Genomic DNA, 19,526 nt, shown 5'->3' on the forward strand with positions numbered 1-19,526 from the left:
CATTTAGTTAAAATTTACTGAATATCTGCCATGTGCCAAACATTGTTTTATACACTAGATATTTTTCTACATCAGTAAATACAAATCTGTATAATCATTTTAATGGGTGCACAGTATTCTGTTGTATAATACATCATAAGTAAGTAACCAATCCTCTGTTATTACGATTTAAAGCTATATTCAGTCTTTGTACAACCACCTTTGTGTACTTATTTTTTTAAGTTAAATTCCCAGAAGGGGAGAGCTGAGACAAAAGACATGCACCTTAAAAATGTTGATACATCTTCCCAGCTTTATCCCCAGAAAAGATGGTTAATCTCAGTAACAGTGTAGAAGAATTCTTATTTCTCAATACCATTTCCAAAATGGGCACTCTTCTCCTTTTTAATTCTTAGCACAACATCAAACAAAAACCCCAATTTGTTATTTTATTTTGCTTTTAATTAGTACTTAATTCTATGTACATTTGAGAAAGTCAAGGAAGCTTCTAAGCAGGAAAGGACTTTACCCTATCAACGTGAGGGCTGGAGTTGAGTAAAGAGGCCTAGAGACAGGGAGACCAGGTGAGAAGTGCTTAGGTCTGAAGCAGGCTGTGAAGAAGGCAGATTGCAGTGTTCAGGGCAGTCAAAATCCAATTAAGATCATCCAAATGAAATCTCAGAACCGTGTGGTCTGATGTAGTTATAACCGCAAAAGGTCAAACTTAATCACTTATATTGTGCTTTAAGACGTTTAACAAAAAGGGGGTGACTTAACGGGTGTGATAAATTTGGGTGGTTCAACCAGTTCTAAGGAGGGAAAAGGGAACCCGGCTCTAATACTCACGAATGAATGAATATGTGCCCCAGTGTACCTATGGGTGGAGCTGGAGAGCTCATTTGACTCTATCATGACTGGATTTTTTTTTTTTTAATTCAGCATCATCATCATCATCATCATCAAATTACTAGTGTTTATACAGTGGAAAGCAAGTGTCCTTAAGACTGCCAAAGTTAGAGACTGTTTTCCTTCCCTTGCTGGGTTTAATACTACTACTACTAATAGTTCACTTTTTTTTTTAGTGGTTACTCTGTCTCAGAAACTAGATTCCCTACATATATTTACTCACTCAAATCCCCTACAACTCTCTGAATATGTTCGGCTTACAATCCTCATATTTCTAGACAACACTGTATCACCGAGAGGTTCAATCACTTGCCCAAGGTTGCATGATTTATGAGCAATGGAGCTGGAATTCAAACCCAGACACTCTGGCTTGCCAGCCTGTTTCATTAATCTAATCATACTGCTCTGAATTCTTTTCATGGTAGTAGGGTGGGATTTTCTAGACATAAAGAGAGAAGGGACAAACAACTTTGCGTTATTTCCCATCACAGGTGATGCTAAGCAGATTTCATCTATCTAACTCCTGAGCTGGTGCGACGCCGTCAGCACTAGAGGCCGACTCAAGTGGTTTATCCACAGCTGCCCACTACTACCATTTCTTCTATGTCCTTCCTGGGATGGACAAATATAGGGATAGTTTTTCTGTACAACTTTTAAACAAGTGGTTAAAAATTCGCCTTGGAAGTCATTCTTTTTGGCTCATAACTAACTCATTCGTATTCTTTTTTTATCAGCGGATATTCCATTTCTTTATTTAATAAATCCCCTGGTTATAGATTGTTTCTAAACAATACTACAATTAGTATCTTTGGATATAAGTCCTTTGCATAGGGGAAAGCCACACTATATTCCTAGTAGTGGAATTATTGTATCAAAGGGTATGTGCATTTGAAAGCTTACTAGATTGTGCTTAATTTACCTCCAAGGCATACCAATCTGCATTTACACCAAACACGTGCCTCCACTTCGTGGATTAAATACATGCATCTTCAGTCTGACACCCCCTCACCATCACAATCCATTCCCTAATTTCATTTTTCAAGGAAGACTTTGGTCAGCAATTCTGTCCTCTGGGAAGGAAAGGAATACAGTGCCCAGCGGACATGTCAACCCTCGCTGGGAAGTTCTGTCCTCTCCATTCTCTGTGAGAAGTGACCGATTCCAGGGCTGGGGTAGAGAAACTAGAAATGGGTCTGGAACATCCTGTTGTGCCCGAAAAGCAATGAAGTGCTCAAAGAACTATGGGGGGATGTCAATGAGGTCATAGAAACTGTCACGTATGGAATAATTCGTGCTATAAAAATAATTTTGATTTATATAAGCCATTGCATCAGATTAGAATCTACTGAATAAAATAAAAATCCATGAGTCTATTGTGATAAAAATAAATGAATATATAAACAAATAGGAGAGAAAGTAAAGCTCTTTTAGGAGTGTGCCAACAAATAAATGTAGAAGGAATGACAGAATTAGAAAATCACCAATTGATAACCACAATAATAGTAATAAACAATCCAGACAAGAATCATAAATAAATTCTAAAATAATGAGTGAAAGTTGAATGGAGAAAAAGATATTCATAGAGTCTAAAGTATCTCTTCACAAAAATAGTCATTAATTGCTTATTAATTGGTAGCACAAAATACTCATTAACTTACCAGTGGGAAAACATGGGGGACATTAACTCAATCATATGACAAAAGTTAACATCACCAGTAATGGAAGAAATCGACATTATGTGCTGTTATGTTACACTGAGAAAAAAACACAACATCTGCTTGTGGGAAGTTTTTTCCCCCCAACAACGCACAGCTTGAATCTAATCATAAATGATCATCAGACAAACCCAAATTTCACCACAATCTACAAAGTAACTGGACTGTCCTTTTCAGAAATGTCAAGGTCACGAAAGGCAGAGAAACTGTTCCAGATTGAAAAGAATAAAGAGATATTACAACTATGTACAATTCTGAGCTTGGCTTGGATCCCAGGCAAATAAAGGACATCATTGGGACTAACAGTGAAACGTGAAAGGGTCTGTGGATAGATGAAAATATAATACCTGTTAATTTGTTTTATTGGTTATATATTATTATGCAGGAGAGTATTTTTGTTTTTAGGAAATATACACCAAAGTAGTAAGAAGTAATGGAACTTTAAGTCTGCAACATATTCTCAAGTTCAGAAAAATATCATGTACTATAATAACAAGGCAAATATGATAAAATGTTAACAACTGGAAAATCTGGGTAAAGTATATATGGGAGTTCTTTGTAGTGTACTTACAACTTTTCTATATGCTGAAATTATCTAAAAACAAAAAGCGAAGACAATGTTTAAAGTATAAAACTCATCACCATACCTACAAGAAAATTTACTAAACTTTCAAGGAACTGATGATTCCAATTTAATACAAGACTTCCAAAGAATGCAAAAGGACAAAACACTCCTCAATTCGTTCTATGAGGCTAGTGCAAACTCAGTAACTAGACTAGATATGACAGATGATACAAGAAGGAAAAATTACAGTCTCATACATGAACATACATGCAAAACCCCAAACAAAATATTAGTAAAGTGAATCCAGCAATGTGTAGAAAAGATAATACACTGTAAGTTCAGCTTATCCCTAGAATACAAATTTCACCTCACATTAAGTTTTGTAAATGTAATTCTTTACATTAGTAGATTTAAAAAGGAAAATCATAGATTCTCAAGAAGCATATCAAAAGCATTTGTGAAAAAAACCTTGGCAAACTAGGAATGGAGAGAAATTTCTTTAACCAGATAAACAGTATCTACCAAAAAAAGGTGATCTCCCTTATCACCTCTAGTCTACACCGTACTAGTGGTTGTAGCCAGCCCAGAAAGACAAGGAAGGAAAGGAATTGGGAAGAAAAGGGAGAGGATAAGGAAGGAGAGAAGATACATAGGCATTAGGAGTGAAAAGGCAGAAACAAAATTGGTTTTATCCACAGAGGACACAAGTGTTTACTAGAAAACTCAAGATTCTCCAGACAAATTAATTAATAAGTTAAGATGGCCAGATACAAAGTCAATATACAAAACATCGATTATATGTAGATACTCTGGCCACAAAGAAAACTTAATTTCCAAAATGATACCATTAACCAGAGAAAAATAGAGATCCTAGTAATAAATTTACTAAAAGATGTACAAGGAATTAAGGACAACATGCTAAATGCATGTTCCTGGATAGAAAGATGTTCTCTTAAAAATGTAGCTTAGGGAAGCCTGGGTGGCTCAGTCGGTTGAGCGTCTGACTTCGCTCGGGTCACGATCTCGAGGTCTGTGGGTTCGAGCCCCGCGTTGGGCTCTAAGCTGACAGCTCAGAGCCTGGGTCCTGTTTCGGATTCTGTGTCTCCCTCTCTCTCTGACCCTCCCCCATTCATGCTCTGTCTCTCTCTGTCTCAAAAATAAATAAAACGTTACCAAAAAAATGTGGCTTAAAAGCATAAACTTCGGATCCAGAATGTCCTGGGCTCTACCACTTCGTAGCAGGCAAGTAGCTTAACCTCTCTCTATCTCCATTTCCTTCTCTGTAAAACAGAGGGGAAAAGAGCACTTCCCTCATAGGATTAAGAGGATTACACAAAATGATGCCTCGGAGAGCAGAGCGCCTACTGCGTAGGAAACCACGTGGTGATGTTGGCATAGGAAGCTGTGCTTTGTGGAGCAACAAATAAAAGTCTGGTCCCCTAACCAACAGGCAGCAACCACCTCTCCGTGTTTACGTGACAAAGCGAAATATACTTCTACCCTGTTGAAACCACTCTTGTTGGGACGCCTGTGTGGCTCTGTCGGTCCGACTTGGCTCAGGTCACGACCTCGCAGTTGGAGCCCCGCCTGGGGCTCTGTGCTGCAGTCCAGAGCCTGGAACCCCCTTCAGATTCTGCCTCCCTCTCTGTCGGCCCCTCCCCCGCTCGTGTTCTCTTTCTCTCTCTCGTTCTCAAAAATAAACAAATAAACATTAAAAAAAAAAAAAAAAAAACAACCCATAGGGCGCCTGGGTGGCTCCTTCGGTAAAGCCTCCGACTCCTGCTCAGGTCATGATCTCGCGGTTTGTGAGTTCCAGTCCCACCTCGGGCTCTGTGCTGACCGCTCAGAGCCTGGAGCCTGCTTTGGATTCTGTGTCTCCCCCTCTCTCTGCCCTTCCCATGCTCATGCTCTGTCGTTTCTGTCTCTCAATAATAAATACATGTTAAAAAAACAAAACAAAACAAAAACCACTCTTGTTTGCAGCTTTCCCCTCCTCCACGCGCGCTCTCTCAAAAATGAATAACCGTTTAAAAACTTAAAACAAAAAGAAGAAAACAAACACTCTTGTTTGCGGGTTTCCCGTCCCTCGTCCCTGAGCTTAATGCAAACAAATACACTGGTTAACCCAACAACAGCCAGAGGCCACACTGCCGAGTCCCTCACCCACCTTCCACCAGGTGCTGACTCCTCACGCCTCTCCAACGGGTGTGGGGGGGGGGAGGGGCACGTGACCCAGTTTCGGCCAATAGGCTGTAAGGGGCGTCTGCAGAGGGCTTCTGGGAAACTCCCCAGTCTCAGGCAGAGCAGATGAGGTTCAGGTGCTACTTGTCCTAGTTTGAGCTCCCCCAGGAGCCGGCTCTGAAACAAGCATTTGAGCATCAGTAGTTTGTTTGGGAGATGTTCCCAGGAAACACTGGTAGGGGAGTGGGGAAGTGAGACTGGAAAAGGCAAGACGCCAATGAAAGATGAGTTATCAAAGCAAGTTCCCTTGGGGGTAGCTGAGCCATAATCCCACTGGGAAGCGATGTGGAACAGCCCCCCTCCCCAAGGGCAAGGAGCAGGCCTTACTCAACGATTCCCATCAGCTATTGCTTGAGTGCTGTTCCCAGGGGTCCCAGTGGCCAGAGAACCCTCAGCTAGGAGCGTGTATGGGGTCGGTTGCTAGCAGTCTGAAGCTGGGCCAGCATCCATGAAAATGGTACATGCCAAGGGGGTATGGGCAGGGTACTGACAGCATTTGTTACATCCAACTTGCTCGCCCTGTTGAAACGTTTGCGAGAGAAGGTGACATGGGGGGCTACTGCACTCGTGATGGGAAGGCATAAAAAACTCAGAGTCCGGGCCCCAGAAGTTGGGCATCAAAGAGCCACTGAACCCAAAGAACAAAGCCCTACCTCAGGACTTCCTGCTGTGTGAGAAAAAAAAAGAAACTCCTCTTTATTAAGCCACTGATTGTTGGGACAAATGCATTCTCAAAACCCATATATCTTTCTCTTGATGCTTCGCTCAGGGACATTTAGCTAACTCCATGGGGTTAGAGTTTTGGCAGCCAAAGCCGGGAGACTTAGTGATAGTTCTGATTTTTGTTTGGGGGAAAGAGCAAGAGAAAAAAAAGGAAAACACTTGATAAAGAAGGGGTGGGAGAGGGAAAGGAAGAACACAAGATAATAGCTTGAAAATATTATGTTGCCACAGTGGTTCGTGATGGCTGTAGCTTTGAGTTGGGAGGCCAGCCCTGCATCTAAATTAATTCCCAGGCCGGGTCCTCACCCAGCTGTTCTCTCTCCACCGCCCCTACCCTCCCCCACCACGGAGAGACCTGAGAACGGACCAGAACATCCAGAATTCAAAACAAGTCTGAAAAAATCTGTTTGTTTCCCTAGCTATGTATGTTGGGTTCAAACTGCTGTAGAGCAAACTGACTAGATACTGGAGTGTAGGAAGAGACACTTCAGAGACACAAGGGACGAGTGGTACTTACTGGAAAGAAATTACACAGATGTGCTCTTTTATCTTCCTTACCCTACCTTGGCTTCTTGTGTTTCCCTGTCAGGATTCACCTTATGTTTGCCTGACTCGGGCCTTCACTGAACTTCCTCTCCTAACAACTGCTGCCTCACCAACTGGTGGAAATGAACCTCCGCCTTGACAGGATCCTGTTCACTCAGTTTTTGTGGTTCTCTCCCGCAATACTAGGCCCATGTGGCCATTGTGTTCAGCTGAGGTTGGCAGAGATATAACTTCCCTCTGCACCTTCTAGATACTATCTGCAGGACATTGTTCTGTCTTGAACCTTTTTTTCCCCTGAGTTTTGAAACTTATTACCTTTCCAGAATCTTAAGGGAAGGGAAGTGACAATGTGTCAGACTTTTAGCTGAATTTACTCACGTTACCCTCCCTTCATCCCTGAGAAGGTGTTCTCCTCATTGTGAAATCATTTATGGAGAAAACTACTGGAGTGTCCCAGAGGGGTTGAAAGAAGGAGGTGCCTTTGAGATGCCATGTGATGGACAGGAAAGTTTCCTCAGGTGAAATGTTTGTGAGTCCTCGAAGAAGGACCATCAAAACTTTGTTCTGACTAGTAGAAACAAATGAGGTTCACCTTCTAGGGTGCGCCACATAAAATCTTCACATGATGTTATATTTGGGTCGCAGACTCTCTTCCAGACTGTAGGTTAGGTAGTTTGTCCTGGCTCCACACCACTCTCTCTCTGAGCCCTATCTGAAAAGACTGGGTAGCTGCATTTCATTTTCTGACTGGCTCGGGTCCCTGGGAGGCCTTTGGGCTTGGAGGTAGCCTTAGAAGGCTGACTCTTGGAAAATTATCTCTGGACTTTACCAGAAATATCCTTTTACCTTGCAAGGTACAAAAGTGACAGATCCCAGACTCTGGAATAATGGATGGCTTGGTGGTAACTAGGCTATACAGTTATCTGATGATCCAGGTCTTCCCTTGTGTATTGGCACTATGTAATGCTCCAAGACTTTTGCCCAATCACAGCAGAGGTAACCCCAAGAATAACTACGATTGAATCTCCCACAAGTCAAATAAAATGGGGAACCAGAGCCAGTTGGTTTATTTGAAGAAAGTCAAGATATTTCTTACAGACTTCAGTTTATAGAGTGACATTAACATGGGTTACTGGCCAACAAATTCAAGCTCAGAGAGGTTACATAACTCGTCTAAGACCACACGGCTAATAAGCAGCAGAGTTAAAAATTGAATATACTTTTCCTTCCGCAACCCAGGCTTTCCCCATTTTAACTTGCTACCTCTCAGGCATGATGAGAATTATATTTTTCTTTTCTGAAATTACTGCCAAGCAATCCACATGTAGTTAACCAAGACTGCCAATTTTGCTTTCTAAATACTTCTCAAAACTTTCCGTGCTTTCCACACTTATTGCCAACCATCTAGGCCGTTATCTCTTAGCTAAACATTTGAAATTGTTTCTTAACTAGTCTCCTTGCATTCACTCTTCTGCTTCCCACTCCCATTCCTATTTCAAATATAATCCAGAGTGATCTTCTAAAATAGAAAGCTGATCACATTTTCGTCCTATCTAAAACCCCTCACTTGGCTTTGTGATGTTAGTATTTGACCCCAAATCCCTAACCTGGCTACCTATCTCTACATCTTTGCAGCTTCCTCTTCTGTAGCCATTCCCAGCCCTGTGCTTCAGCCACAGGGCCTTTGCACATGCTGTTCCAAACACTCAGAACAATTTGCATTCTTTCCCTATCACATCTCATAAAATCTCCCTATTTACATCTTGTAAAATTTGCATTCTTTCCCTATCCTTCCAGATTTTGCATCAAATTCCATTTTCTCAGTGAAAACTTCTGTGATTCCTCCAGGTTAGTTCTCTCGGTTTTTACTATTGTAACATTTAGCACTTTAACATCACAGCACTTAACACAAGTTATACTTAATTATTAATTTTTGTCATTATTAGATTAATAATGACCATTTCTCTTATTAGATTGTTAGCTCCATGACAAGAGGGACAATACCTAGTGAACAAACCTTGTGGACTGAGACATGGTAGGTGCTCAATAAATACCAGTTGAAGGAATGAACTAACTTTAAGAAGATAAGCAGAAACCAAAGCAGGGGCAAAGGAGATGGTTAGGATCATCTATGGTTCTGGGTTTACTCTGATGGCCTTTCTTACACAGAGGGAATTGTGGAAAACAGAAAAAGACATTTCAATATTGTTTTTAAAAATTAGTAGGTAGGGAAGTGATGTTTTATAACTAGAGTTTTGATATATAGCTGAAATATATTAATGTCTGTAGAGGAAAAATACTCTAGGACAGCTTGTGACTGGCTTCATCTGGTCCACACTCATTTCCAGGAAAACTGAATCACAAACAGTGAGACTGAAGAAAGAGAAATATTCCAAATGAGCTACTGGAACAGTACAAACTGTGATTAACTTTGTCTCATTGCTGCCTCACACAGCTAAATGCTCCTTGTATTGATTACAAAAGGAACAAACATGTCTATTGTTAATTTCATTTTCTCGCAAGTGGAAACTGAAACAGGCTTGCTGGATAGTAAAGTGTTTTTTTTTTTTAATTTCAGAAAATAAAATAAAATTCCAGAATCAAGCTATAATTTTCTTAGGGCTTGATCAAGCATATCTGAGGAAGAAAAGAAGAGATGCTCTCTTTGAATGACTGACTTTGAATGACTTTGAAGCCATCTTTGGCTGGATGCAAAAGATATGGTTCTGTTTGTTTTCATCTCATAAAATTTGTGGGTTTTTTTTTTTTTGCAAGCTTCTCTTTCCTTTATGGAATAGATAATAGAATAAAAATCTATATAACCTACCTGTCTTCTCCATACAATTCTGTTACGGAGCTGGAGATCTATTTCTTTGAAAAAAAGGTTGCTCTGGTATGTTCAAAATGTAGCCAGATTTGTTTTACTCAGGTGTGGTAAGACAGCAGACATGGATATAGCTGTCATAAAGGAAAAAGTTTATGCTCATGGATCCCTAGAAACAGGAGAGACACAGGGCTGCAGGGGGAAGGACCAAGGATGGTCAGGGGGCAGAACAGTGGGAGAGGGCAGAGTATGGCCCAGAACCTTTATTGGAGTTCTCTTGGGAAAGAACCGGCAAAGCAGGATTGATACAGTGAGTAGGCTTAGGATTGGATGGTTTGAATAATTTTGGCAGACTCTGGGCTATAAGGGTGGTCTCTATTTGTCCAGCACCTGGCCCTGGGGTGATTTAGGGCAAGAAGAATACAGCCTGGTGTGGGAGAGTTTGATAAAGAAGAGGGCTGAGGGTGTGAGCTCTGGATTGGTTGGTTTACATATCAAAGGCACACTTGTAGGGGAGTCATTTGCTATCTGTAGGAACTTACTACCCCTGGGAGGAACAGTCTCTCTAGCATCAAGAATACAGAAAATAAGAAAATAGAGTCAACACACCTTAGGAGCAGCCAACTGGGACTTCCTTGGGTTTCTTCAGTTTCCTTCCTCCTTTCTTTTCCTCCTTTGTCCCCTTGTCCTTTTATCCTAATGACTATTCATTGAGGACCTGCTGCCTGTGTATCAGGCACTGTGTCTGGAACTATAGAAGTCTACTCTGTATAAGCACAGCCCCTGCCCTCAGGAAGCTCTCACAGTCTGGTGGGGAAGGTAGACATCAGCCTTGTGGTGGCGTTGGAACTTTAGGGATCTTTTCAGACGTGCTCTTAAAATGTTTTTCTCTTGGGGCACCTGGGTGGCTCAGTTGGTTAAGCGTCTGACTTTGGCTCTGGTCATGATCTCATGGTCTGTGAGTTAGAGCCCAGTGTCGGACTCTGTGCTGACAGCTGGGAGCCTGGAGCCTGCTTTGGATCCTGTGTCTCCCTCTCTCTCTGCCCCTCCCCCACTCACACCTCTCTCTCTCTCTCTCTCTCTCTCTCTCTCTCAAAAGTAAATAAACATTTAAAAAATGTTTTTAAATAAAATAAAATGTTTTTCTCTCTCTTATCTGGTGTTGTCATACCTACCTTTGCCATTTCCTGCCCTTCTGTCTTCGGGGCTACTATTTTGTCAAGAATTGCTGTAACTACAAGGAAAAGGGGTCTGAGGTTTAAGGATCTCCTACCTGTGAGGTGTTGAGCTTTAGTAATGGGGTTTGTACTTCCTTTATAATAATCATGGAGCTTCATTGCAGACAATTGAGCTTGCCAGAATCCTCTAGGTGAGAGGGGTGTTATTCTTTCTTATCCCACCTCATCTGGAAAACATATAACACTTTTTTCTCCAAAGAAGTCAAGCAAAGGAGTTATTACAGAGGCAAAGTAACATAAAACAGGGACTACTTTTATTTCACATACTATTCAATATTCACATACTTTGACCGCTTGCGTGGCACAAGTGTTAAAGGATTAAGACGGTTTACAAGAATGTCTGGCACCCAGGACACTGAGTTATGGCAACTGTTTTCAGAATCAGTGCCCTTTCTTGGCAACACCTGATCTCATGGTGGATCAGAGCTGGAGTTGCCTTGCGAGCCCTGATATTTTTGTTTGGGGGTAGCAAACTCTTTTAGTCTTTGCGTGCCTTACGTTTTGAGCTCACTCTTAAATGGCATCTTAGCTAAATAAAAACTTTTAGGTTGTCAGTTTTCCCCGAGCATCTCTGGTGTCTGTTTGCTGCCGCTGAGAAGTCTACGGCCAATTATAGATCATTCCTGCCATCTGCTTCTTCTCTCTGGTAGCTTCATAGATCATCTTCTATCTCTGATGTTCTGCAATATCACTTTTATAAGTCTAAGTTAGGTTTATTTTTCTTTTTCCTTCTTGTATTTTAAAGCACAATTTATATCTGAAGAATCATGCCTTTCAATAATTTTGGATAATTTTCAAGTCATTGCCTTAAACACGGCTTCTGTACCATTCAATCCAGTGTCTTCTTCTGGAACACCACTTTATGTATTTTGGAGTTTCTTGATCTATTATCCACCTCTCTTAACTGTCTCTGTGATGCATTCTGAGCAAATGCTACCATGATGTTTTCCAGTTTAGCAATCCTCTCTTCACCTATGTCCAGCCTAGACTTTATCCTATATGTTGAGTTTTAGATGTCATTGACTCTAATTTTCCTTCCTAAGAGTTTCAGTTGGTGATTTTGTATAATCAATTATTCTCGTTTCTCTTCTGCCGAGTTTGGATTTATAATTTTTTTCTTTAATGGATATTGAACAATGTTCACTTGTCTCTTTTAACATCCTCAGTGCATACAATGCCTTTTCCACAGAGCTTCTTCACATTTCCATGGGATAGAATTAACATTAAAGGACCGCGAGAGTTTGGACAATGGCATCTCAGTGGATACTGAAAGATTTGAAGCTTCTTTAAATATTGAGCTCTGAGTAAGACCTCTTGTTCCTTTTTAGCCTGTCATGGAGGCAGGTATTGGGTTGTGGGAAAGGACGTTAAGCAGCCTTTAGTAATGCCTGAAATAGACTTCCCCACTGACCCAGTGCAGTAGAACTTAGAGTCTGATTTATTGCCATAGACAAAATATAGAAATGGGTCATTTCTTGGAAAAAAATAAGGCTATAGTTGCCACTTTATACCTACCTATATGCGTCTCCTTCAAGGAAACAAAAATAAAAGCATAATTTACATACCCTTTATAAGTTGCCTTTTTTCACTAGATTTTGCATCATGAACTTCTTTCCATCCTTGCATATTTTCTCTTACTTTTGTTAACTTAATTTTGTTCATTGTCCAGATTAATTGCTCCTTCGCTGACTCCATTTTCTCTTTATCTAATTATCTTTGTTTCCTTGGTGCACTTACATATGGGCACCCTAATTTTGTCCTCCGGAGGGAAGCTGGAGGGTGTCCTCCTTCAGGCCTGCCTGTTGCCATGGAGACGGAGACCAGGTGCTGCCGGCGGAAGGTCTGTCAAGTACTGCTCGTGCCGCCAGGGTATGGAGAGGAAACCACGTGGGGGGTAAGCTCGCAGGAAACCATTCTGAAGCTGTCAAGTTGCCTGAGTCCCTGAAATGCTCCTCCGGGCCTGCTTGCAACAGGGAAAGGACCTTCTCCTGTGCGGTGACACAGCAGCGGGTGGATGTGATTGGGGTGATCCATCTCATGCCCTGGAGGGCAACGTGGGAGAACATCCGGGCTGGGTCAGGGCTGAAGCTCACATGAGAAGAAAGAGACAAAGCTTCTCTCCCGATTTGCCTCTGCCACAGCAACCAACGGGAACTTCCTGGAGGTAACCGTATGGGCAGTGGACAGCAACATGGGATAGTTGGAGCAGGAGAGAAAGAACTGGCAATTCCAGGTGGAGACCGAGGCTGGCAGTTTATAGTTGCACAGAAGGACCTGTTAGGGGGCTTCCAAAGACAACCAAGGGAGGGGGTCTGGGAAGAGAGGAGCTGAAGTACTTCTCTCAAGTAGGTGACGCACCAAAGCATTGTGATGAGGGCATAATGTAGATGCACCATTTTTTATACTTACGGAGCTCCTCTGGGGACCTTCATCTTGGAGTTGTTTTATTCTTGTTTATTTATTTTTTTTTTTTATTTGAGAGAGAGACAGAAAGAGAGCATGAGCAGGGGAGACGGGGAGAGGGAGAGAGAGAGAGAAATTTTTTTTTTTTTACGTTTTATTTATTTTGAGAGAGAGAGAGAGAACGAACAAGCTGGGGAGGGGCAGAGAGAGAGGGAGACAGAGGATCCAAAGCAGGCTCTGTGCTGACAGCTGACAGCAGACAGCCTGACGCTGGGCTCGAACTCAAGAACCAGAAGGCCATGATCTGAGCCAAAGACAGATGCTTCACCAACTGAGCCACCCAGGCACCCCAAGAGAGAGAATCTGAAGCAGGCTCCACGCATGGAGACTGCCGCAGGGCTCAATTTCTCGACCCTGAGATCACGACCTGAATTGAAACCGAGTCAAACGCTCAACCCACTGAGCCACCCAGGGGCCCCTCCTGGGGATATTTTAAACCCTAGTGTATCTGTAGCACATCTGTACAAATTAATTACCTAAGAATTTGGTTGGGATGTGGAGACTGATTATGGCACACATACCCCAAAAGGGTATGAAAAAGGTTTACTACTTACTGAGAAGAATAGGGTGTCCCCCCAGCAGGTCTCAAAATAGTTTGAGAGAGCAGAGAAAAGAGACCAGCTTCTGGGTATTATGTTTGGGGTAAGGCCAGGTAAGGATTCCGTGTGTGTTTGAACTTCCTGTTGGTGCCAAAGGGGGGAGCACCGCACTTTCTTATCAGCTTGCCAAGATGTGGGATGCAAGGGAAAGAGCAAGGTGTAAGACTTAAAAGCTATCAGAAAACATAAAAAAGGAAAAGAAAAGAAAAGAAAAGAAAAGAAAAGAAAAGAAAAGAATCAGCCTCTTTATTGTAGTATGTGATCTTGTTGACATAATTATCTTGATGCAAACTAGTTGAAGCCGATGTTGATGTTTTGACATAACATACTTTCAGGCAGATAAAATAACAAACCATTAAATTTGAGTTTTCTTTCTTTTTTTTTTTTAAGTTTATTTATTTGTCTTGAGAGGGGAGCGGGGAGAGAGAGAATCCCAAGCAGGCTTATCAGGGCGGAGCCTGACACAAGGCTGGAAGATCATGACATGAGCTAAAATCAAGAGATGTTTAACCAACTGAGCCACCCAGGTGCCCTGAGTTTTCTTTTTAAAAAAGGATTGAGTCATATACACAAAATACACTGCACTCTAACCCACCCATCCCTGAGCCTTGCGCGATCCTACATTCTTTTCCTTTTGATTTGCTCCAGGCCCCTGCTCTTGCGATTGCTTTCATTAATAATGACAATGATGCCTCCATGACCATCAATTGTGTCCCTGGATCAGGAGGGCAGAATGGCTTGACAGTGTCCAGGAAGCTGCCTATAGGGTATGTTAAATGAGGAAAAAAAAAAAAAAGCATCACTCTGCAGGAATTAATGCAATAGTCATATCTAGTTGGGATTGCAGAATGTTTGCTGATGAAAACCATTTATTCCACTTCGATGGATTATACCAAATAAAATAATTCACTGTTGGCTCAAGCATGCTTCACAGGGCTGTAAAACCAGGCTATGTTAGCCTGGGGAAAATTCTACCTGTGGTGAATGAAGACTTTCATGGAAGTCATATTGCTCAAGTTCTTGTTGCAATTCATGCTTATGTAAATGTTGAGCAGGGAAATTCTTGAAGCGCCATCTGTGTCTTCCAATGATGCTTATCAGAACACTTGAGAGGCAGTGAAAAGAAAATTGCCCAACACTGAAGTAATGAAAAAAACATACTCTCATGAAGGGGAGGCTGGGCCCACTGTCAGGTCCAGTAAAACCACAGACTTGACTTCAGTAGGGTTTCTGGGGTGCTGTGGGGTGTAAGGGGAAGACATCTCACACAGTGGACCACTGTTTGGCATGTGATCCTCCCTGGGGACCTAGTCCTGGAGAATTACCAAAGTGCTTCAATAGGAGCCAGCAGTTTCTTATTCCTAGGGGGAATCCTGGGAAGAACCTTTATAGGGAGTATAAGAGTTTACAGGAGGGAGATTGTAAGCAATAGTCCCTTGGCTGGGCAGGGGCTGAGCCGCAAGATGTGCGAGGGGAATCACGTTAGACCCTTTGTCTCCCTCTCTGCATCCATTCCGCATATGCACCTGTGTGAATGCTAGCGTGATCAAGAAGTAGAATATTAGGTCATGTCCCTTCCAGTCATGACTTCCCGCTGCCATGACTAATAATGCCGCAGCTGACTTTCGCCTGGTTTGTGTTTTATACAATCTTGTATTTGGCTTCTTTCACTGAACACGATGCTGTAAGAGTCATCCACTTTGTCCTGCATAGTAATAGGTGCATTCACTGTCAGGATTGTATGAATATACCACAGTTTAGTTCTCCTGATGGTGACGGTCATCTGGGCTGTTGGCATTTTGGGAATATTATGAATGGCGTTGCTATGAACATTCCTATACGTATCCCATGAACGTATGTGTGCATTTATGTTGGGCATATATCCAGGAGTGCATTTGCTTGGCCATATAGTATGTGTCTATTCAGCTTTACTACATGATACCAAAGGATTTTCCAAAATGGATCATGAAAGTTCCAGTTGCTCTTCATCCTCAGCAAGATTTACTGTTTGTTTTACTCCAGTCAGTCGTTTTAATGTATATTTCTCCAAAAACTTACGAGGCTGAAGACCTTGTTATAGCTTTATGTTAATTGTTCACTTGAATATCATCTTTTGGGAAGTTCAAGACTTTGCTCATTTTCCTATTGGGCTGTTTGGCCTTTAAAAAATTGATTTGAAGGGGTTGTTTATATATTCTGGACACAAATCTGTTGTTAGATTTCATATATTCAAATATCTTCTACTCTGGTTAATTTCTCCATTCTTTTAGTGGTATCCTTTGATGAACAGAACTTTTTAAAAAAAAAATTTTTTTATGTTTATTTTTGAGAGAGAGAGGGAGAGAGACAGAGCATGAGTGAGGGAGGAGCGGAGACAGAGGGAGACACAGAATCCAAAGCAGGCTCCAGGCTCTGAGCAGTCAGCATAGAGCCCGACGTGGGGCTCGAACTCACGAGTCTTGAGATCATGACCTGAGCTGAAGTCGGATGCTTGACTGACTCAGCCACCCAGGTGCCCCTGATGAATGGAACTTCTTAATGTTAAGGTAGTCCAATTTATCAAATTGTGTTCTTGATTATTAATGCTTTTTGTGTCCTGTTTTAAGGCCAACAAATAGTATCCTAAATGTTCATCTGGAAACATACGAGTTTTACCTTTCACATTTAGGTCTATGATGCATCTTGAAATGATATTTCTATATGGTGTGATGTTAATTTTATTTACATCATATATATATAGATATATATGATGTAAATACAGTGTAAATATATATATATATATATATTTTTTTTTTTTATAAATGTGCCCCTTACATTTTCAGACCCCAGGCCAAGTGTATAATGGAGACATACATATCATATATCTAAATATTTACAAATTATAAATCAGACTGGAAAACTGTTAAATGAAACACAATTCTTCTACCTTGATAGATGGACCTTTATAATGTCAAACTTGAAAAATATGTTCATGGTCGTGTTTTTATGTGATTGACATTTGATAAAATACCCAAGATGACCAAATTTAATAATTATTGGGCATATCCAGTCTTCTGTTGATGGACTGGTGATGTTTGTATGAGGGATAAAATAAACATTCACAATTCATAAACTATTACATATTTATCCCATAAAGTTATGTTTCTTTATTTTATCTAAATCATTAATTTTATTACTATAATAAAGATTTTTCACACAATTTGTCTTCTATTGACACGATCTAAAGAATTAAAAATAAGCTGTAACTATAATCAAAAAAAGAAAAAAAGGAAAACAAAACAAACAGACAAAGAAAGATGTAACTATGGTCAAAATGACCAAAATTTGAATGTATTTCTATTGAAAGTTTCATTTGTTTTCCAAAAATTATTCCTCTTCTAAAACATTCACTATCACCTATTAAAAATTAAAAAGCAGAAATAGGGGCACCTGGGTGGCTCAGGTGGTGGCCCAACTCTTGATTTGGGCTCAGGTCATGATCTCATGGTTTCTGGGTTCGAGCCCCGTATTGGGCTCTATGCTGACAGTGTGGAGCCTGCTTGGGATTCTTTCCCTCCCTCCCTCTCTCTCTTCTCCTTCTGCTCTTCCCCCACTCACAGGCACATGCTCGCGTGTGCTCTCTCTCCTTCTCTCAAAATAAATAAACTTAAAAAAAAATACATAAAAAGCAAAAATAGACCTTGAGAAGCTGGTGGGATGTGGGAGTGGCCAGAAATGCTCAGAATAGCTTGCAAAGCTGAGCTCCCTGTGATGGGCAGACAGGTCCTGGATTCAGAGATGCCTTATGCCCTGTCTGCCCCACATCAAGGACAAGTTCTTCCTGGGAGACTCCATGGTTTATCCCGGAAATCGCCTGAGCAGACTCCTGGGACCCTGAGGGACAAGTGCTGCAGCTGGCAACGGGAGGCATCCTAGATGGGAAGAAATGGAACCAGTCTAAAGAGGCTAAATGACTTGAGACCTACGTGAGAGAGAGAGGCCAGCCACGCCACCAACCAAATACAAGCAAGTGAATGGGGGCAACAGAAGCCATCACATGTGGAAGCCAACACATGTGGAAGAGCCACCTAGCTGAGTTCTACTTGAATTCCTGACCCACAGAAGCCCCCAGAAACAAAACACACACATGAAAAACCAAAAAAGCAAAAATGAAGCATATACACTAAACATAAAATTTGTTAAATAAATTGTTTGAAGAAACTGACACTTTTTGACTTGATTTTTTGAAAAATTAATGAAATACTATTTAATATTTTCATACAAACAAAATTCTTCACAATTTTATGTTCAATGCCAATTTCATTGCCTCTATAAATAACCAGTAACACATTTGACCCTTGTATATCTAAACCCGCATAGAAATTTAACAGTAATTTGAATTGTTTAATATTGCAAAAACATTCGAAGCTGCCATGAGCAATTGCTACAAATACTTTACCAATTCCTGGTGCCTCTAAAACATGGTTTGAAATATAAAGAGAAGCAAGAAGATGGATACCTGGTTCCACTGAAGAAATGATACTTTGTTATGCAAGATTTATTGCACTCTTATCATCTAAAAGGAAGGAGTTGAGAGGTAATTAATTTATCTCATCTGATACCCAAGGTTGCTGCTGCTCAAATCCTCCCTGCACTTGGAAGCAGTCAGTCTCTGATGTTGGCGATGATATTAAACCCACAGACCTCACCGCATTGCCAGTTAGCTGCCTTTGCACGCTGAAATGTGTTACATGCTAAATTTTAACACACTGAAAACGACCTGATGTTTATCCATGTGGCCAAGGTAACTGTTACCTTGTTTTGTGTAGAACTCAGAATAAAACTTGATCTCAGTCTCACCGCAAAGAAGTTTAGTTCTTACACATAAGGGGCATGTCCTCTATAGGCAAAGAGCAGGATCACGCAGGTTGTACCCCTGAACAACCCTAGGGGGCAATCTTCACAGGGTAGTAAGTTTTCACGTAGTTTCAGTGATAGTTCTGCACAGACGGCAGTAAAGTGTCCTGATGAAAGAGAGTGTTTAACAAATTCTCACAAAGGTCTAGCAGCAATGTTGGGTCATTCTTTTCTCCAGAGGAAACCTCTGTAAAAGTTTAAAGCTCTCCTAGACCATACATACATATATATACATATACCAACAGAACAAGTTTTATAAGCTTAAAACTTCTACATAAAATAGTAGCACACTACATTATTTCTCACTTTTCTTTTTTCACTTAATTTGTCTTGAAAATCTTTTGATGTCAATGCATACAGACATTGCTACGCATGTGCTATAGATTATTTAAACGTTCCCTTATTGGTGGACATTGAACTTGCTTCCAGTTTTTTGCTGTTACAAACAACGCTGCAGTACCCATCCCTGCACGTACATATTCTCAATCACACAAGTAAGGGTCTCTAGGAGAGATGCTGAGAAGTGATGTTGCTGGCCTACAGGGTATGCATGATTTGGTAGGACACTGGCAAATCACGCTTCCAAATTGTTCTTCCAATTTAGACTCTCAAGAACAGAGCCTGAAAATATCTGTTGTCACCATGTGATGCTCTCGATTACAGTTTTTAAACTAAGCCAACGGTTGAAAAATGGATTCTCTTTTTATGGTCTATTAGCTATTGGTACTTCTTTTGTGGAGTTGTCTGTTCATGTGTTCCGTGCTTGTCTCTTACTTCGTTTGTATATTTGTGAATGTGCTCTCTAATATTTGAAAGGTTCAGAAGGATATA

At 41.0% G+C, this 19,526-nt stretch overlaps 1 long non-coding RNA gene across 2 annotated transcripts; it reads left to right on the forward strand.

The window, feature by feature from the left end:
- The first annotated feature begins 9,706 nt into the window (after window positions 1-9,706).
- LOC122236447 lies at window positions 9,707-17,947 on the forward strand. Of its 2 annotated transcripts, XR_006214508.1 has the most exons (5): window positions 9,707-9,809; window positions 11,927-12,041; window positions 12,510-12,901; window positions 14,448-14,566; window positions 17,608-17,947. It is a non-coding gene; the product is annotated as an uncharacterized LOC122236447 (long non-coding RNA). The 2 variants fall into 2 exon arrangements; XR_006214509.1 differs by lacking the exon at window positions 14,448-14,566.
- Window positions 17,948-19,526: the final 1,579 nt, after the last annotated feature.

The sequence above is a fragment of the Panthera tigris genome, chromosome A2 (genome assembly GCF_018350195.1).
Source record: "Panthera tigris isolate Pti1 chromosome A2, P.tigris_Pti1_mat1.1, whole genome shotgun sequence".
NCBI lineage: Eukaryota > Metazoa > Chordata > Mammalia > Carnivora > Felidae > Panthera > Panthera tigris.